The 19706-nt window shown below is 45.7% G+C and overlaps 1 pseudogene across 1 annotated transcript; it reads right to left on the bottom strand.

Moving 5' to 3' along the window:
- Nucleotides 1-16943: 16943 nt before the first annotated feature.
- On the bottom strand, nucleotides 16944-17910 carry LOC101015011 (annotated as a pseudogene). Its single transcript, XR_002519522.1, has one exon. The product of XR_002519522.1 is annotated as a ras-related C3 botulinum toxin substrate 1 pseudogene (transcript).
- Nucleotides 17911-19706: the final 1796 nt, after the last annotated feature.

The raw sequence follows: 19706 nt of genomic DNA, 5'->3' as shown, positions 1-19706 counted from the left end.
CCACTTCTACATGGTTAATTTTGTTATGTAAATTGCACTTATTTTTTTTTTTAGGATCTCTAAATAGAGCTAATGAGATGTATGGTTAGATAATGTACATTTGACTTGGTGTTCACAGGGTTAACCTGCATTTCCATCATCACAAAATGTCTAATGCATGTTTGCATATTTAAGGTGTTAATACATATTATAGTTTTCTCCCCCTTTTTGATAAGGGAGAATTTAAACTAATAAAGGTAACCAAGGGAAATACAATCTAAAAATATGTCATTGCATTTTAAATTATTGGTGAACTTAACGACTGAGAATGTAAGATGTGTTCAGAATGTTTAGGTTAATTCCAGTCCTTCAGCTCTGTAATGAACAGCAGTAGGTCTTTCACTCACTAAGACCAATGTGATTTTTTTTCCTACCTTGCATCTCTATTTCAGCTGAAAGAAAAAAGAAAAAAAGAAATTATACAACAAATGGTCATTCTCTTTATGGTAAATCACTTCCAAGTAGCTTTAGACAACTGGCTTTTTGTCCAGGTGTCTTGTTTATCTCTCCCTGTGTTATGGTGATAACCCAAGCATTCTGAAATCCCATCTGCAAAACCAGGTGGGAAACTAACACACCATTACTACATTCCTCTAGAGCCCATTTTAAAGAAGACTTTCACAGAAATAGATAAATCCTTTCTCCCTTCCAACTGAACTCAGGGCAGCGAGTTCAGACAAAAATTTCATTTATGGTTGGGTTGCCTCGCCCCATTCTCCTCTCCTAAAGGCCAGTATACCTCTTGAGTTGTTTGATGTTTTTTAGAGAGGTCCCTAAGTTGAGAGACAGAAATCAATTGTCTTATATACACATAACGCACACAGAGTCAGAGAAGTAAAAGAAGTAACTCAATGGGCCAGTGCTAAAATCTTGGCGAAGGAGATACAGGCACCCGGGAGCGCGCGCGCGCGCTCTCTCTCACACACACACACACACACACACACACACAAACACACACACAAATACGCAGCCAATCTATATGGCCTAGTGCCTTCCCTCAGGCTGTCTTTTTCTACTTTCTTTTTGCCTGGATCCACGTGTTGGGGGAGGGGACCAGAGACAAAGTTCCGCAGTGCTTTCGTGTCCTGGCAACTCAGGCAAGAAGGTCGGGACTTCTCTTCCCCTCCCCCTCCCAGGAATGGCCCTAAGCATTTCTCCTCCAGCTAAATCCTCCTTCCTCACCCAGGTCCAATTGATGCTAACTAACGTCGAGTTCGTTCCTTTAAATGAGTTATCTTGCTACCAAGTGTGAGCCAGTCCGTACCGGAGGTGGAGGGCGGGGGACGGGGAAAGGAGGACGGGGGCGGAAGGTGAGGAAACGGAGCTGGGAATGGCACCTCGCACCAAACAAAAACGATGATCGTTAGATTGTATTTAATTTCTAATTAATCCTCAAGAGAAATATAGCCGTTTTCCTTACCAATGGATCCCTGTTCATACTGTGGGTATCTCTCGCGCGCGAACGGTCCCCACCTCCCCCGAGCCTCGCAGCTCTAAGGAGAGCAAGGAGTCCCCAGATAACTATTTAGTATAAACAAACCGTGCGGCTTTAATGGAATTACCTCAGCCTGCTAGTAAATAATTTATAGTAGGCAGTAAATAAAATATGGTTCTACGTCTTTAAAAGAGTTGTCAAGTGGAAAACACCCACCAGAGGGACATAAACCCCGAAGATTGCCACGCTTAAAGACGCCGGTTGGGATGAGAGCCGGGTAGAAAGAAAACATGTTTTTCTACCCCGAAGGAGGACGTGGGTGCTGCCAGAGCCAGAGCGGGCAGCTCTCAAAGAAGGTTCCCGCATGGAGAAGGAGGAGAGACAGCCTGTCTTTGTCACTTAGCAGAGGGGCAAAGGATTAAAACGCAAAGGGAGGAGGTGCACTTTCATAATAGTACCTTCTACTTAAAAGCCTAGACGCTCTCAAATTCGTTATCACACTTAATCCTCGCCACCAGTCTTCCAGAAAGACCAGGCCAGAGCCGTGTTTCCCATTTTGCCGATGAGTAAAAATAAGGCTCAGAGGCTAAGGGACAGTGGCTGTGTATGCTTACTGGGCACGAAATGGGACGCGGGAATCCAGGTTTTTGCAGCTCTGGCCCGCGCAGTTCTTCACCCAAGTGCCCCCAGTAGTAGCTCGCCTCCGACACACACACACACACACACACACACACACACACACACACGCAGTCCGGCCCAGCACGCTCGCCCAGTTTTACAACACTTCGGCATGTCTTCTTTTTTCGGTGACCTGAGAACCCTCTAAATAAATTTTCTGCCTCCCTCTTCCACGAATCACGCCCCTGAAAGGCTCATCCCCAATTCAGAGAGGAAGAAAGATTTATGAGCTTCTCCTCAAGGTTACCCCCAAGACAACCTTGACCATGAAACTAGAGTCTTGAACACTTGACCTAAATTTCCAAGGGCATCTGTTTCCGTCTGTAATTGTCACCAGGCTTCATTTGAAATTCGATCCTGTGTCACTAATGGTATTAACAGGAGCTGAGGTCCAACCTTCCAACGGGAGACTGTTGCATATGATTTTACATCCAAACGAAAGTAAATCAGTTTCTATAAACCTGCAGCAACCCCCTCCCTGAGTACAATAAAACTGTTGTCGCAATCAATAAATCTCTGGTTTGGGGCAATGAAAATTAGATAACTGTTCTCTGTCTCTTTCTGTCTCTTCCCCCCCCCCCCCCCACCCCCATTAAGACAAAGCCACTATTCAAAGAACGGGGCGTCTTGTTAACCATTTCTGAAGTCCCTCGCTGTACCCGGCGCCTTTCAGACACGCACCTCTCAGTCATAGCAGAAAACCAGACGTTTAATTACGGTGACTTTTGTTCGATCATTACGGATAATAAAGGCAACCTTTTCGCTAGATACAATTATAACGCAAGCTGCTCCAACACCTGCACGGATCGCATTTGTCTCCAGCGTGTTTGTTTTGTTTTGTTTTTTGGTTTTTGTTGTTGTTGTTGTTGTTGTTTTTTTTACTTCTCTAAACTGCCTTTGAATTTCTCCTTCTCTTCTGACCAGAACATTTAATATGTTGCAAGAGAGGAGACTTCTATTGAAAACGCTGTCCCTTCCTGTAGCTATATATCCTGGTCTTGGACTCCATTAAGAAAAGTAAGACATTTTGATACTAATTGCAAATAAATTGTGATGTGTTCACCGAGTAAATTGACTTTAACGTAGTCTGGCGAAACCCCTGACTGGCTGCTGAAAGGCCCCTGCGCCTCTGGCCAGAGGAAAGGCTTATTTCCTGCCTTTCCCCAAAAAAAAGAAAGTGGAGGCGGGAAGGTGGAAGGTGGGGAGGGGTGGGCACAGATGTTACCTCCGCAGAGGCAGCTCCGTGGCGGGAAGGAGCAGCCGGATAGTCCCTCCCTCCCGTCGGCGTCGGCCGCTAGCCGCCAGCCCAGCTAAACGAGGCGCAGGCTGCCGCTCCCAGCCTCGGGCCCCGGCAGTCGGATGAGCGCAATTCAGGGGCAAACGTGGGCCAAGGAAAGGGTCAGTGCGCAGGCCGCCCGCGTCCTCCGAGTTGCGAAAGTTACACAGGGCGCTGCCGCCCGATCCTGTTCCCTCGCTTCCTGAAATGCTCGACGATGGCCTCTAAACCTCTTTATCCGGCCAGAGGCCCAGAGGCTAGGAGGGGCCCCCAGGCGGCTCTCTCCTGAGTCCCGGCGCCCAGGTCGCAGTTGAGGAGAGGGCTGCGGTAGCTAGCACGACGCCACTCCGCGTGCGGGCCAGGGTCTCCGAGGTTCGGGGACCGAGCTCTCCCCACAAGCAAGAATATATGGACAATGAAGTCGCCTTCGGCCTCACGGGGATTTTCCTTTTCAACCTTTCTGGCCAGCCACGTCGGCGAGTTAAAGGGCCGGGGCGGGCATGAAGGGTAGAGAGCGGGAATAAGACTTTTCTAAACACCTACTGTGTGCCAGACCCTGTGCTTCACAACAGTTCCCTTTCTCCAAGCAACGGCGGGAGGTATTATTGCTCCCTCTTAACAGATGTGGAAACTGAGATCGGAAGAACCCTGACAGCAACGTGCCAACAATGCCCTGGCTACCCTGGGCCATCAACAAGCACGGCTCGTCGCGAAGGAGAAGGCAGATTCCCGCAAAACTGTCCCCAGTTTGCCCCCAAAGCCCTCCAAATATTCCCCCCGGAACATAGGGATACAAGGCAGAAACTGCCGCAGGGCTCGGCCTGTATCTCCGAGTTGGCGAAGCATAGTCTTCGGCTCGAGTTTGAAATTTTTGTTTCGTTTTGTTTTAAAGAAAGAAGACCTCGTTTGAATAATCAGAGCCCTAGCTGAGCTAGCGAGTGGCTCCAAGCTCCTTGGAGTTGCCCTGCAGATGAACTTTCCCTGAGTTCTTCCTCCCGGGTCGCGGGGGCCCCTAATCTGGGTCCCAAAGTGCCTGCAGGCGACAGCGGTGCAAGGGTGGTAGTGCTGACTCGGGTGTCGGACGCCGCCAGAATCCACAAGCCAGAGTGCTTGGGAACGAGGGCCGGAGGGATGGCCCTTCCACCCTGTCAGCCCACTTCTGGGAGGCCGCACCCGCTCTGCGCCTCGAAGAGACCGCCCGCAGCGCGCAGGCGGGTCCTCACCCGAGGGTGAGGCGAAGCGCTTAACACCCAGGCAAATGCAAACGGTCAACGCTGGGGTCTGACCGAGGCCAAGTTCTCTCCCCAAGAGGAAAAAGGAGGCGCGAAAGAAGGCGAAGAGACCAGCCCCTCGCTTTCCGTTTCGACATTTGCAACTGTACAGCGCTCCACGCCCAGCCCAGGGTGGGGGGAGGGGGCCTGGGAAGCCGGCAGGGCCTGCCTGGGCCGGGCCGCCAGAATGCCACCTTGTTCTGGGTGGAAGCTGGGCACTAAGTGCCCAGCCTGCTTCTTCCAGGGAGCTCCGACACCACACTCCATCAGAACCTGTCCAGAGCTGGCCCACCCTTGCTGCTGCTCACGGCCAGCCGTATTCGTTGTTCGGCCCGAAGAACTTCTCCTTTTGCTTTGATGCGGGCTTTTCCTCTGTTTTTCGGGACTCAGAAAGATGAGGGGCTAGGCCACCTCGCCCTAGCACGGGGGAACCCAGCTAGATGTCCTTGACCCCAGGGTTAGCGTTTCTGGGACCAAAGAGGGTTCTCATGGATGTCTGGGCCTCTTTCCCCACCTCTGGGTCCTGGAGTAGATGAACTGGAAGCAACTCTCTCCCGCTCCATGTGACAAGTACACTTTCTTGGGTCGCGAGTCCGAGCCCTCCCCTCCTGTTAATCACAAACGGCGGCCGCAAGGGCCCGGGGCGTCGAGGAAGGGATGGGCTACAGCGCTGCGGGGTACGGAGGCCAGGGGGCATGGGCCACAGGGATCTTTGGGATTGTTGAGGGAGGCGCCCGTTGGGAGAGAAAAGTTAGGATCTGAGCGGCTTGGCCAGCTGGGATTGTTTCAGGATGACCTTTTCTCCCCAATAAGTGGGCACCAGCTGCTGATAAGGGCGGGAGAGGGGCACGCAGCCTTTGTGAACACTTTCCACATTCCTGAGGCCAGGAGATTGACAGAGGCCTTAGAGTGTATGGAGGTCGCGGCGTCCCGCTTAGTTTGAAGTTGCAGCCTTCGCGCCCCAGGACTTTTCCCCTCCAGGGATCAGCTGCAACCCCAATCCAGACGGCCCGCTCCCCCTGCCGCAGCGCCCCCTACGGTCTGGAGGTGGGCCCCGAAAGGTTCCGATGGGCGCGGGGCGCCTAGGAGTGGGGGTCGGGGAGGCCGAGGGAAGCTGATGTGCTCCGGTCCCCATCTGAGAAGCGGTCACCCGCCGGGGCTTGGCTTCTGAAAGTGCGATTTAGGTAGCTGGGATTGGAGATTTACGATCCTGGAGGACAGAGCGTGAAAGGGGTATCATCATCAGTTTTGACTGAAAGAAAGAAAACATATCTTTAACAAAAAGAAGGGCTCTTGCCATTCACCCGCGTTGTTAGGACAACGTGAACTATCCTTGAAATGATTAGTTCCACTTCAAAGGAATTTACATTCAACAGTGAAAACTCAGCCTCTTTTTATGTATTCGAAAAGACTTTTCACTACGGAGAGTCATATGTTCGGTCCTTCTATTTATTTTTCCGCGTTCACGGTGCACTTGTATTAAATCAACACAGAGCCGCGCAACGCACTCATTATGCGAACCAGTCCAGGGTTCCGGGGACCCAGGGTTACAGGTAGACAGAGGGGAGGAGGGGGTTGTTGGGGTTGGAGTTTGCACCACGCAGGTACCTGCCTGGCCCAGAGGATGGGGTGGGAAACAGTGGATCAGGTCTGGGGCCGTGAGGGGAATGCAACCGAAAAAACCTCACCCAAGCCCAGCCCAAGTACAGTAATTAGAGATCTTGAACGCTGGCGATTCTCATAGCGCCTGGCACGCTCTACGTTATTTGTGGAGAAAGTGGACCTGAAGTTCCCCGGCGACACCTTAGGAACATCTGTTAAAAACTGATCAGATTGGCATAACTTCTCTGGGCAAAATTAAAGTCTATCTCCACAAATTGAGAAGACAAATCCCACCTCTTAGTAGCTTGGGACGTTTGCTCACACACTCTGTCTCAGGGCCCACACCTCCGCCCCCCACCCCCCACCCTCAGGTCGCCAATTGTCGCCAAGTCCAGGAAACCTCTACCCAAAGGAACAACAGCACTAAGTTTACGAGCGGGGCGTCCTCTCGGGACGGGGGAGTGGGCTGGGGTGGGGATGGGGAGTTGGGGAATGCTACCCCTCTAACTGTCCCCGGAGTGCCTTGAGCTGTGGCCAGAATACTTCCCACCCCCTCCGGAAACGAGCAGCAGCAACCAACTCTCAGCTTCACCTCACACACCCAACCGCCCAACCCCATTCCCAACTCCTGCTGCAAAATCTTTTCTTCAACCCAAGGCTAAGTTTTTCTCACCAAGAACAATGATGTTAAGCTTTCCCTTGATGGTCTTTTCCAGCTTCTAATTAAATAGGAAAAAAAATCTGGGTTAGACATCGGATTCAAGTTTTTCTACCATTCCCTAACATATCTGGATTCATACCTGGCAACTGGCCCCATGCCTTGAAATATTGTCAACATGAAGCGTAACAGTTGTCCTTTCTAACACAGTTTTTGGGCGGCTCCTCAGTAGGTTCAGAAGCAGTGACCACAGGGTGCTTGGCTAGGAGTTAAAGGTGGCCGCTGTTTGCGACCTGGTAACAAAGGTGTAAGTTGGAGCAGTGACTGGGGCAAGCCCTTATTCTCCTGTGTTTTAGGTTGAATAAGAACTCAGGTTTTGTTCACCATTCTGGCGCTACTCTCATGTTCTTTCTTCCTCCTGGATCTTCCTGGGCTTATTTCACCTTCTTGGTCTGAAGATTTCCTTTGTTTCTTCTCTTGCCCAAACCTAATCCTGAGGCATCCCTGCTCCCTCTCTATCTCTATCCCCTGCTCCCTCCCTATCATCTCCTGTTCCTTCTCTATCTCCCTCCCTATCTCTCTAAATCTCTCTGGGACATTTCCTGTCCTTCATGAGGAATCAAACAACAGTTACACTTGAGTCAGGATCCCAAGCAGGAATGTGGATTTGCCAACTCTCCCAGGAGGTTGAAGAGAATGTGCAGACAATCATGAGATTCCAACCCCCATCCCGCTCCATTCCCAGCTAGATCTATGCCTTACTTCTAACACTGAGCTCCTGGAGGCTTTCAAATGGGTTGATGTTTGTTCCTTAGTGGTATCTACTTTTCTCTGCAGGTGGCAAACAAATTTCAGTGTCAGCACCAAGGTCTGTCTTTGTGGGGTTGTATGTAGCTTTAGAGGTGCCTCTCTTGATCTCAGGCAATGAATAAAGAAAAAAAAGAAAAAGAAGAAAGAAAGGAAAGATAGAAAGAAAGGGGAAAGAAAAAGAAAGAAAGAGAAAGAAAGGAAGGAGGGAGGGAAGGAAGAAAGAAAGGAAGGGAGAAAGAGAGAAAAAGAAAGAAAGAGAAACAAAGGAGGGAGGGAGGGAAGGAAGAACAACGGAAGGAAGAGAAAGACAGCAAGGAAGAAGGAAGGAAGGAAAACAAAGAAAGAGAAAAAGAGCGAGAAGGAAGGAAAGATGAAAGAAGAAGAAGAAGAGGAGAAAGAAAGAAAGGAGGGAAGGAGAGAAGGAAGGAAAAGAAAGAAAGGAGGAGGGGAGGGAGGGAAGGAAGTGAAAGAAAGAAAGAGAGAGAAAGAAAGAAAGGAAAAAAAGAAAGAAAAAGAAAGAGAAAGAGAAAGAAGAAAGGAAAAGAGAAAGAGAGAAAAGAAATAAGAGAAAGAAAGAAAGAGAGGAGAAAGGGAGTGGGAGAGACCCTGATAGAAAGCAATGCTGGGAGAGTGCAGCAAGGCCTCCAGCTGAAAAGGCTTGAGAATCAGAGGCTTGCAGCTCCCAAGGCAGCTCTGGTGGGGGAGGGTAGGAAGAGGCGTGTGAGAAAAGTGACACATCCTAAAGCACACCCCAGGAGAGCTAGGGATCTAGGAAGGACTCAAAATGTATTTCTAATTACTTTTCATGCTCCCAGAAAACAGGCTCCTTTCAAGTTCTATTTTAAAAGCTTGTTATTGTACTGAGTTATAGTCCACATTTTAAAGCACTGTTTACATGTTTTAACTTTTTATGTAGAGTGGGAGGATGGTAAACGTTAGAAATGTAGTTTTCTGAAAAAATATGTAGAAAATCAGAACTTGGAAACTTCTTTAATAATAGCTTCTTTCCTCATTATGAGGACTAATACAAAGTATCAAAGACATTGATTTGCCATAAAATTTTAAGAGTCTTTATAAGAGATAAATAAACTCTTTTTGCTGCCTTGGTTCCATGTAAGGTATCTCTCAGGTAGCTGAGGTTCTAAATGTGCAAGTATGAGTTGTGTGGACATGACTGCAGAGCAGACATCCAGTCAGCAGAGGGCACACTCGTCACTCTCAAACCCTATTTCCAAATTTGGAGGTGACAATGGTAGGTACAGGCACGAATGGTGGGCATAATCACATTGGAATAGGGCTCAAGTGGAGATCTAGAAAATGAGAATAGTCATTTTCTCCTGAAAGTAAGCACAAAGACAGCAAAAGAGGACACATTGGAATGTTTGACAACCATGGAGTCTCCCCAAAATAAAAGTGCCTCAGGACTGGAAAAATGGGCCTTTAAAAATCTTGATTTGGGTGGCTGGCAAGATGGCTGAAGAGGAACAGCTCAGGTCTGCAGCTCCCAGGGAGATCAACGCAGAAGGCGGGGGATTTCTGCATTTCCAACTGAGGTACCCGGAGCATCTTATTGGGACTAATTAGACAGTGGGTGCAGCCCATGGAGGGTGAGCCAAGGCAGGGTGGAGCATCGCCTCACCTGGAAAGTGCAAGGGGTCTAGGAACTCCGTCCCCATAGCCAAGAGAAGCTGTGAGGGACTGTGCCAGGAGGGATAGTGCATTCCGGCCCAGATACTATGCTTTTCCCACAGTCTTCAGCCTGCAGACCAGGAGATTCCCTTGGGTGACTACACCACCAGTGCCCTGGGTTTCAAGCACAAAACTGGGCAGCCATTTGAGCACCGAACTAGCTGCAGGAAGTTTTTTTCATACCTCAGTGGCGCCTGGAGCACCAGCGAGACAGAACCATGTACACCCCTGGAAAAGGGGCTGAAACCAGGGAGCCAAGTGGTGTAGCTCACAGATCCCACCCCCACAGAACCCAGCAAGCTAAGATCCACTGGCTTGAAATTCTCGCTGCCAGCACAGTAGTCTGAAGTTGACCTGGGACACTTGAGCTTGGTGGGGGGAGGGGTGTTTGCCATTACTGAGGCTTGAGTAGGCAGTTTTCCCCTCACAGTGTAAACAAAGCTGCCAGGAAGTTTGAACTGGGCAGAGCCCACCGCAGCTTGGCAAAGCTGCTGTAGCCACACTGCCTCTCTAGATCCTCCTGTCTGGGCAGGGCATCTCTGAAAGAAAGGCAGCAGCCCCAGTCAGGGGCTTATAGATAAAACTCCCATCTCCTTGGGACAGAGCACCTGGGGGAAGGGGCGGCTGTGGGTGCAGCTTCAGCAGACTTAAATGTTCCTGCGTGCTGACTCTGAAGATAGCAGCAGATCTCCCAGCACAGCCCTCGAGCTCTGCTAAGGGAGAGACTGCCTCCTCAAGTGGGTCCCTGACCCCCATGCCTCCTGACTGGGAGACACCTCCCAACAGGGGTCAACGGACACTTCATATGCTGGCATCTGGTGCATGCCACTCTGGGATGAAGCTTTCAGAGGAAGTAAGAGGCAGCAATCTTTGCTGTTCTGCAGCCTCTGCTGGTGATACCCAGGAAAACAGGGTCTGGAGTAGACCTCCAGCAAACTCCAGCAGACCTGCAGCAGAGGGGCCTGACTGTTAGAAGGAAAACTAACAAACAGAAAGGCATGGCATCAACATCAACAATAAGTATGTCCACACAGAAACCCCATCTGAAGGTCACCAACATCAAAGACCAAAGGTAGATAAATCTATGAAGATGAGGAAAAACCAGTGCAAAAAGGCTGAAAATTCCAAAAACCAGAATGCCTCTTCTCCAAAGGATCACAACTCCTTGCCAGCAAGGGAACAAAACTGGACAAAGAATTAGTTTGACGAATTGACAGAAGTAGGCTTCAGAAGGTGGGTAATAACAAACTCCTCCGAGCTAAAGGAGCATGTTCTAACCCAATGCAAGGAAGCCAAGAACCTAAAAAACGGTTAGAGGAATTGCTAACTAGAATAACCAGTTTAGAGAAGAACATAAATGACCTGAAGAAGCTGAAAAACACAGCACAAGAACTTCTTGAAGCACACACAGGTATCAATAGCTGAATTGATCAAGCAGAAGAAAGAATATCAGATATTGAAGATCAACTTAATGAAATAAAGTGTGAAGACAAGATTAGAGAATAAAGAATGAAAAGGAGCAAACAAAGCCTCCAAGAAATATGAGACTATGCAAAAAGACCAAACCTACGTTTGACTGGTGTACCTGAAAGTGACAGGCCAACATTCAAATTCAGAAAATACAGAGAACACCATAAAGATACTCCTTGGGAAGAGCAACCCCAAGACACATAATTGTCAGATTCACCAAGGCTGAAATGAAGTAAAAAATGTTAAGGGCAGCCAGAGAGACAGGTTGGGTTACCCACAAAGGGAAGCCCATCAGACTAACAGCAGATCTCTCTGCAGAAACCCTACAGCCCAGATGAGAGTGGGGGCCAATATTCAACATTCTTAAAGAAAAGAATTTTCAACCCAGACTTTCATATCCACCCACACTAGGCTTCATAAGTGAAGCAGAAATAAAATCCTTTATAGACAAACAAATGCTGAGAGATTTTGTCACCACCAGGCCTGCCTTACAAGAGCTCCTGAAGGAAGCACTAAACATGGAAAGGAAAAACTGGTACCAGCTACTGCAAAAACATACCTAATTGTAAAAACCATTGACACTATGAAGAACCTGCATCAACTAACAGACAAAATAACCAGCTAGCATCATAATGACATGATTGAATTCACACATATCAATATTAACCTTAAATGTAAATGGGTAAAATGCCCCAATTAAAAGACACAGACTAGCAAACAGGATGAAGAGTCAAGACCCATCAGTGTGCTGTATTCAGGAGACCCATCTCATGTGCAAAGACACATGTAGGCTCAAAATAAAGTGATGAAGGAATATTTACCAAGCAAATGGAAAGAAAAAAAAAAAAAGCATGGGTTACAATGCTAGTTTCAGATAAAACAGACTTTAAACCAATAAAGATCAAAAAAGATAAAGAAGGGCATTACACCATGGTAAAGGGATCAATGCAACAAGAAGAGCTAACTGTCTGAAATACATATGCACCCAATACAGGAGCACCCAGATTCATAAAGCAAGTTCTTAGAGACTTACAAAGAGACAGACTCCCACACAATAATAGTGGGAGACTTTAACATCCCACTGTCAATATTAGACAGATCAACCAAACAGAAAATTAACAAGGGTATTCAGGACTTGAACTCAGCTCTGGACCAAGTGGACCTAATAGACATCTACAGAACAATCCACCCCAAATCCACAGAATATACCTTCTTCTCAGCACATCATTGCATTTATTCTAAAATTGACCACATAATTGGAAGTAAAACACTCCTCAGCAAATGCAAAAGAATGGAAATCATAACAAACAGTCTCTCAGACCACAGTGCAATCAAATTAGACCTCAGGATTAAAAAACACACTCAGAACCGCACAACTACCTGGAAACTGAATAACCTGCTCCTGAATGACTACTGGGTAAATAACAAAATTAATGCAGAAATAAGTTCTTTGAAACCAATGACAACTAAGAAACAATGTACCAGAATCTCTGGGACACAGCTAAAGCAGTGTTTAGAGGGAAATTGATAGCACTAAATGCCCAAAGGAGAAAGCAGGAAAGATCTAAAATCGACACCTAACATCACACTTAAAAGCATTAGAGAAGCAAGAGGAAACAAATTCAGTAGCTAGCAGAAGACAAGAAATAAGTAAGATCAGAGCAGAACTGAAGGAGGTAAAGAGACGAAAAACCTTTCAAAATATCAATGAATCCAGGAGCTGTTTTTTTTTTTAAAGATTAACAAAATAGATAGACTGCTAGCCAGGCTAATAAAGAAGAAAAGAGAGAAGAATCACAGAAACACAATAAAAAATGATAAAGGGGAGATCATCCCTGATCCCACAGAAATGCAAACTACCATCAGAGAATATTATAAACACATCCATGCAAATAAACTAGAAAATATAGAAGAAATGGATAAATTCCTGGGCACATACACCCTCCCAAGACTAAACCAGGAAGAAGTCAAATCCCTGAATAGACCAATAACTAGTTCTGAAATTGGGGCAGTAATTAATAGCCTACCAACAAAAAAATGCCCAGGACCAGACGGATTTACAGTTGACTTCTACCAGATACCATTCCTACTGAAACTATTCCAAACAATAGAAAAAGAGGGACTCCTCTGTAACTCATTTTATGAGGCCAGCATCATCCCGATACCAAAACCTGGCAGAGACACAACAAAAAAAGAAAATTTCAGGCCAATATCGCTGATGAACACCCATGTAAAGATCCTCAATAAAATACTGGCAAACCAAATCCAGCAGCACATCAAAAAGCTTATCCACCATGATCAAGTCAGCTTCATCCCTGGGATGCAAGGTTGGTTCAACATACACAAATCAATAAATGTAATCCATTACATAAACAGAACCAATGACAAAAACCACATGATTATCTCAATAGATGCAGAAAAGGCCTTTGATAAAATTCAACACCCCTTCATGCTAAAAACTCCCAATAAGCTAGGTATTGATGAAACGTATCTCAAAATAATAAGAGCTATTTATGACAAACCCATAGCCAATATACTGAATGAGCAAAAGCTGGAAGCATTCCCTTTGAAAACTGGCATAAGACAAGGATGCTCTCTCTCACCACTCCTATTCAACATAGTACTGGAAGTTCTGGCCAGGGCAATCAGGCAAGAGAAAGAAATAAAGGGTATTCAAATAGGAAGAGAGGAAGTCAAATTGTCTCTGTTTGCAGATGACATGATTGTATATTTAGAAAACCCAATCGTTGGCTGGGCATAGTGGCTCATGCCTGTAATCCCAGCACTTTAGGAGGCCGAGGAAGGTGGATCATCTGAGGTCAGGAGTTTCAGACCAGCCTGGCCAACCTGGTGAAACCCCATCTCTACTAAAAATATGAAAATTAACTGGGCGTGATGGCGGATGCCTGTAATCCCAGCTACTCGGGAGGCTGAGGCAGGAGAATCACTTGAACCCGGGAGGCAGAGGCTGCAGTGAGCTGAGATCATGCCATTGCACTCCAGTCTGGGTGACAGAGAGAAACTCTGTCTCAAAAAAGAAAACAAAAAAGAAAACCCAATGGTCTCAGCCCAAAATCTCGTTAAGCTGATAAGCAACTTCAGCAAAGCCTCAGGATACAAAATCAATGTGCAAAAATCACAAGCATTCCTATACACCAATAACAGAGAAACAGAGAGCCAAATCATGAGTGAACTCCCATTCACAATTGCTACAAAGAGAACAAAACACCTAGAAACACAACTTACAAGGGATATGAAGGACCTCTTCAAGGAGAACTACAAACCACTGCTCAAGGAAATAAGAGAGGACACAGACAAATGGAAAAACATTCCATGCTTGTGAATAGGAAGAATCAATATCATGAAAATGGCCATACTGCCCAAAGTAATTTATAGAGTCAATGCTATTCTCATCAAGCTACCATTGACTTTCTTCACAGAATCATAAAAAACTACTTTTAATTTCATATGGAACCAAAAAAGAGCCCATATAGCCAAGACAATCCTAAGCAAAAAGAACAAAGCTGGAGGCTACCTGATTTCAAACTATACTACAAGGCTACAGTAACCAAAACAGCATGGTACTGGTACCAAAACAGATATATAGACCAATGGAGCAGAACAGAGGCCTCAGAAATAATACCACACATCTACAACCATCCGATCTTTGACAAACCTGACACAAACAAGCAATGGGGAAAGGATTCCCTATTTCATAAGTGGTGTTGGGAAAGCTGGCTGGCCATGTGCAGAAAACTGAAACTGGACCCCTTCCTTATACCTTACACAAAAATTAACTCAAGATGGATTAAAGACTTAAATGTCAGACCTACATGCATTAAAAACCCCTAGAAGAAAACCTAGGTAATACCATTCAGTACATAGGCATGGGCAAAGACTTCATGACTAAAACCTAAAGCAATGGCAACAAAAGCCAAAATTGACAAATGGGATCTAATTCAACTAAAGAGCTTCTGCACAGCAAAAGATGCTATCATCAGAGTGAACAGGCAACCTACAGAATGGGAGAAAATTTTTGCAATGTATCCATCTGACAAAGGGCTAATATCCAGAATTTACAAGGAACTTAAACAAATTTACAAGAAAAAAACCAACAACCCCATAAAAAAGTGGGTGAATGACACAAACAGATACTTCTCAAAAGAAGACATTTATGCAGCCAACAAACATATGCAACAAAGCTCATCATTACTGGTCATTAGAGAAATGCAAATCAAAACCACAATAAGATACCATCTTACACCAGTTAGAATGTCAATTATTAAAAAGTCAGGAAACAACAGATGCTGGAGGGGATGTGGAGAAATAGGAATGCTTTTACACTGTTAATGGGAGTGTAAATTAGTTCAACCATTGTGGAAGACAGTGTAGCAATTCCTCCAGGATCTAGAGCTGGAAATACCATTTGACCCAGCAATCCCATTACTGTGTATATACCCAAAGGTTTATAAATCTTTCTGCTATAAAGACACATGCACATGTATGTTTATTGCAGCAGTATTCACAATAGCAAAGAGTTTGAGCCAACCTAAATGCCCATCAACTGGATAAAGAAAATGTGGCACATATATGCCTTGGAATACTATGCAGCCTTTAAAAAGGATGAGTTCATGTCCTTTGCAGGGACATGGATGAAGCTGGAAAACATCATTCTCAGCAAGCTAACACAGGAACAGAAAACCAAACACCGCATGTTCTCACTAATAAGTGGGAGTTGAACAATGAGAACACATGGACACAAGGAGGAGAACATCACACACTGGGGCCTTTTCGGGGGTGGAGGGTTAGGGGAGGGATAGCATTAGAAGAAATACCTAATATAGATAACGAGTTGATGGGTGCAGCAAACCACCACGGCACGTGTATACCTATGTAACAAACCTGCACGTTCTGCACATATATGCAGAACTTAAAGTATAATTTTAAAAAAAAATCTTGATTTGACTGGTTTGAAGTCAAAGTATTCACTGAATGGAGATATGATGTTTGCTGTTTGTCCATGATATCTTGAAACACATAGGCCTTCTTAGAACCAAGAGGAATGCCATAAAATTCACTGAACATGACACCGAAAGCCTTTGGTTCTAGGACCTTTTCTGTCAGTTCTCAGGCAAGTCAATTCCCCTCTCTAAGTTTCAGTTTCTTCATTTATAATATAAAAGAGTGGAAATGGAAGTAGATTATCTGTAAGGTCTCTTCTAACGGTATGTGATTCTGGTAACAAAATGAAATCTGAGCCCACTTAGAATTTATCCTCACATTCCAGAATCTCAAACTACAGTTCCTAGAAGAGTCATATGCAGGCAGGGTTATGAAAATAGCAAGCAATTCTGACTGCTTTGTGATGCTAACATTTTGTATTATCCAGCCTACAAGCTCTTTTTTGAATAACACTTGATATTGCAGGTGAAAATGATAGAAGCCGAGATGCTCTCAGGCTGGACACTGGCAGCAAATAGATTGTAAGTAGAAATACTTGAGGAGAAGAAAGCCAGAGACCAAGGCACTGCTCACACTGGGGAGGCTGAGGTATTAAGATAAGGCCAGAATATTAATGTTAGTAGACCCCTAACATTCTCCTGGGTTAGATCTGGAGACCATTGGGAACCCTCAGATTTAAGATTGTTACTTTCATTTCTGTCATATTTGTGTTCCTCAGGATATATATATTTCTTTTCTGTCGCCTAAGCTGGAGTTCAGTGGCACAATCTTGGTTCACTGCAACTTCTGCCTCCTGGGTTCAAGCGCTTCTCCAGCCTCAACCTCCTGAATAGCTGGGAGTACAGGTGCACGCCGCCACATTTGGCTAATTTTTTGTATTTCAGTTGAGACGGAGTTTCGCCTTGTTTCCCAGGCTTGTCTTGAACTCCTGAGCTCAGGCAATCCGCGGGCCTCGGTCTCCAAAGGTGCTGGATTACAGGTGTGAGCCACCTACCCGGCCTCTTCAGGCCTTTTTGAACTAAATTAAAGTTCTGGTTTTCCTCTGATGAGTAATTTTTTTTTTCATTTTAGGGCTAAATTTTAATAGAATGTGAGTCTGAACTCTTACATTTAGAACAAACAAAACCTAAAAGGTAATGATTGATTCAAAATGGTTTTATGGAAAAATTAATCTGTAACAAAAAGTTGGCATTGAGGGCAAAGGCTCCACTGTTTTTTGAGCAAAGCGAACAAAGGTTCCAAGGGACAGGACCAAGAATGAGGAGCTCAGACATTTACTACAGCAGGCATTTTCTCGTCTTCTTCACGGGATGTGGGCAGAGGACAGCTCGGATCGCTTTGTCAAACACTGTCTTGAGGCCTCGCTGTGTGAGCACCAAACACTCCAGGTATTTTGCAGCACCAATCTCCTTAGCCATGGCTAGACCCTGCGGATAGGTGATGGGAGTCAGCTTCTTCTCCTTCAGTTTCTCGACCGTGTCTTTATCATCGCTAAGATCAAGTTTAGTTCCTACTAGGATGATGGGAGTGTTGGGACAGTGGTGCCGCACCTCAGGATACCACTTTGCACGGACATTTTCAAATGATGCAGGACTCACAAGCGAAAAGCAAATTAAGAACACATCTGTTTGCGGATAGGATGGGGGCGTAATCTGTCATAATCGTCTTGTCCAGCTATATCCCATAAGCCCAGATTCACCGGTTTTCCATCTACCACAACATTGGCAGAATAATTGTCAGAGACAGTAGGGACATATTCTCCAGGAAATGCATTGATTGTGTAACTGATCAGTAGGCAAGTTTTACCTACAGCTCTGTCTCCCACCACCACACCCCTGATGGCCTGCATCTGGGCCGCCCGCTGGGCCGCGGCGGCGGCAGCAGGCGCTGAGACCGGAAGCGGCGGGCTAGGGGTGCAGCGGCCTGGCGCGAGACTTGCGGGCGGCGGGGCGCTGGGTGCTGGCGCCGCTGTCCACGCTGCCTTGCCTTCCGCGCACTGGAAGCCGAAACCCGGCAGCTGCCACTACCCAAAGCTGAGGAAAACCCCTCTGATGAGTAATTTTATACTGATTTGAACACCTGAGGCAACTGCTTGAATTGGGGTTTCTTGTTGCTGTCTTAAAGTACATAACAAACAGACTTGTTTACCATGGAGAGTACAGCCACCACTGATTTTATTATTCCACTCTTTAATTGGCATGAAACTTCTAACATTGACAACAACAAAGCCATGTGCAGTTGTGTATGCTGCACTAGCTCACTGGCTGAACTGCTTAGGATATGTCGTGAATAGAAGAGACGATCAAATCCCGGAAGGCCTAAGGTCTACTGTATTCGGAACCTCCCTCCCTCTGTTCCCTCCACCTCACTTCCCAGCTGCTGTGACCTGAATGTGTCCCTTAACATTCATGTGTTGGAAACTTAATCACCCCTAATGCAACAGTGTTGGGAGGTGGGACTTTCGAGAAGTGTTTAGGTCATAAGGGTTCTGCCCTCATAAATAGATTAATGCTACTATAAGGGGGTTGCAGAGGTGGATTCTCTCCTTTTGCCATGTCAAGACATGGCATTCATCCCATCTGGATGATGCAGCATTCAGGGACCCAGAATGGAAGGAGAGAAATCAGGCCCTAACCTGCCAGCATCTTCATCTTGCACTTCCCAGTCACAGTGTCTGTGAGAGAATAAATTCCTCTTCTTTATAACTTATCCAGTCTCAGGTATTCTGTTATAGCAGCACAAAACGGACTAAGACACCAACTTTATGTGGCCAAGCTGTGGGCTTATGAAGCTGCAGACTAGCCTGACATTTCACAAAGCTAGGTATTTGTGAGCAAGTGCTATCATTCATCTTGAGCCTGCATGGTCCAGTACCATGGTCACTAGTCACATGTGGCTATTGAGCAATTGAAATGTAGCTAATCCAAACTGAGGTATGCTGTGAGTGAGAAATACATACTGGATTTCCAAGACTTGGTACAAAAAAAAGAATGCAAAGTATCTCATTAATAACTTTTATATTGATTACATGTGGAAATGATAATCTTTTTTGATATATTGGACTAAATATAATATATCATTAAAATTAATTTCAGCTGTTTCTTTTTACCCTTTTTTATGAGTCTACTATAAAAATGAAAATTATATATGTAGTTCATATTTGTAACTCAAATTCTTTTTTAATTGGGCAGCACTGCCCTAGATTGTTGAGAAAGAGTTTCTGACCACATACTCTGTGCCCAGCGTTAGAACAGACCATGGTTTCTTGCTCTTTGCCTCATCAGAGTCAATCACAGTACTTGACCTATAAGCAGGTGCTCTGTTCAGGAAATGTGGCTCCAAAATATGATGCTTTGGTATGTTCATTACTTTGAACTGAGGGCACTTGGGAAACAGCAGAGACAAGCAGAGGCTTTGTCTGAGCTCCCCTTATCTGTCTAAAAATGGATTCTCCAAAAGGAACACAATTGTCAAGAATCCCCTCCCCTGGAATCTCATTAACCAGGGAAGATTAACTGGGATCACAGGAGAGGAGACTGGAGGTGGAGACCAAACCCAGATAATCACCTGTTCTTCAGAGGGCTGCTCCGAGACAACTTTTATTACCTAAGAGACTTTTTATCTGTGTAACAAGATGACCTTTATTTACCATACATTTCCTCCCCTCACCCTCCAATAACTTGTGTTGCCACCATCCCCCAGAAGCCAGAAACCCCTATTCCTTTCTGTACCTTCAATCATCTGACCCTTCCTCAAGTCTCACGTTTTTGTGAGACTCTTGTGCATATATACAGAATTAAATTAAATAAGGTTTTT

The sequence above is a fragment of the Papio anubis genome, chromosome X (genome assembly GCF_008728515.1).
Source record: "Papio anubis isolate 15944 chromosome X, Panubis1.0, whole genome shotgun sequence".
NCBI lineage: Eukaryota > Metazoa > Chordata > Mammalia > Primates > Cercopithecidae > Papio > Papio anubis.
Note: the sequence above shows the minus strand (reverse complement) of the source record. Positions and strands in the feature narration are given on the sequence as shown.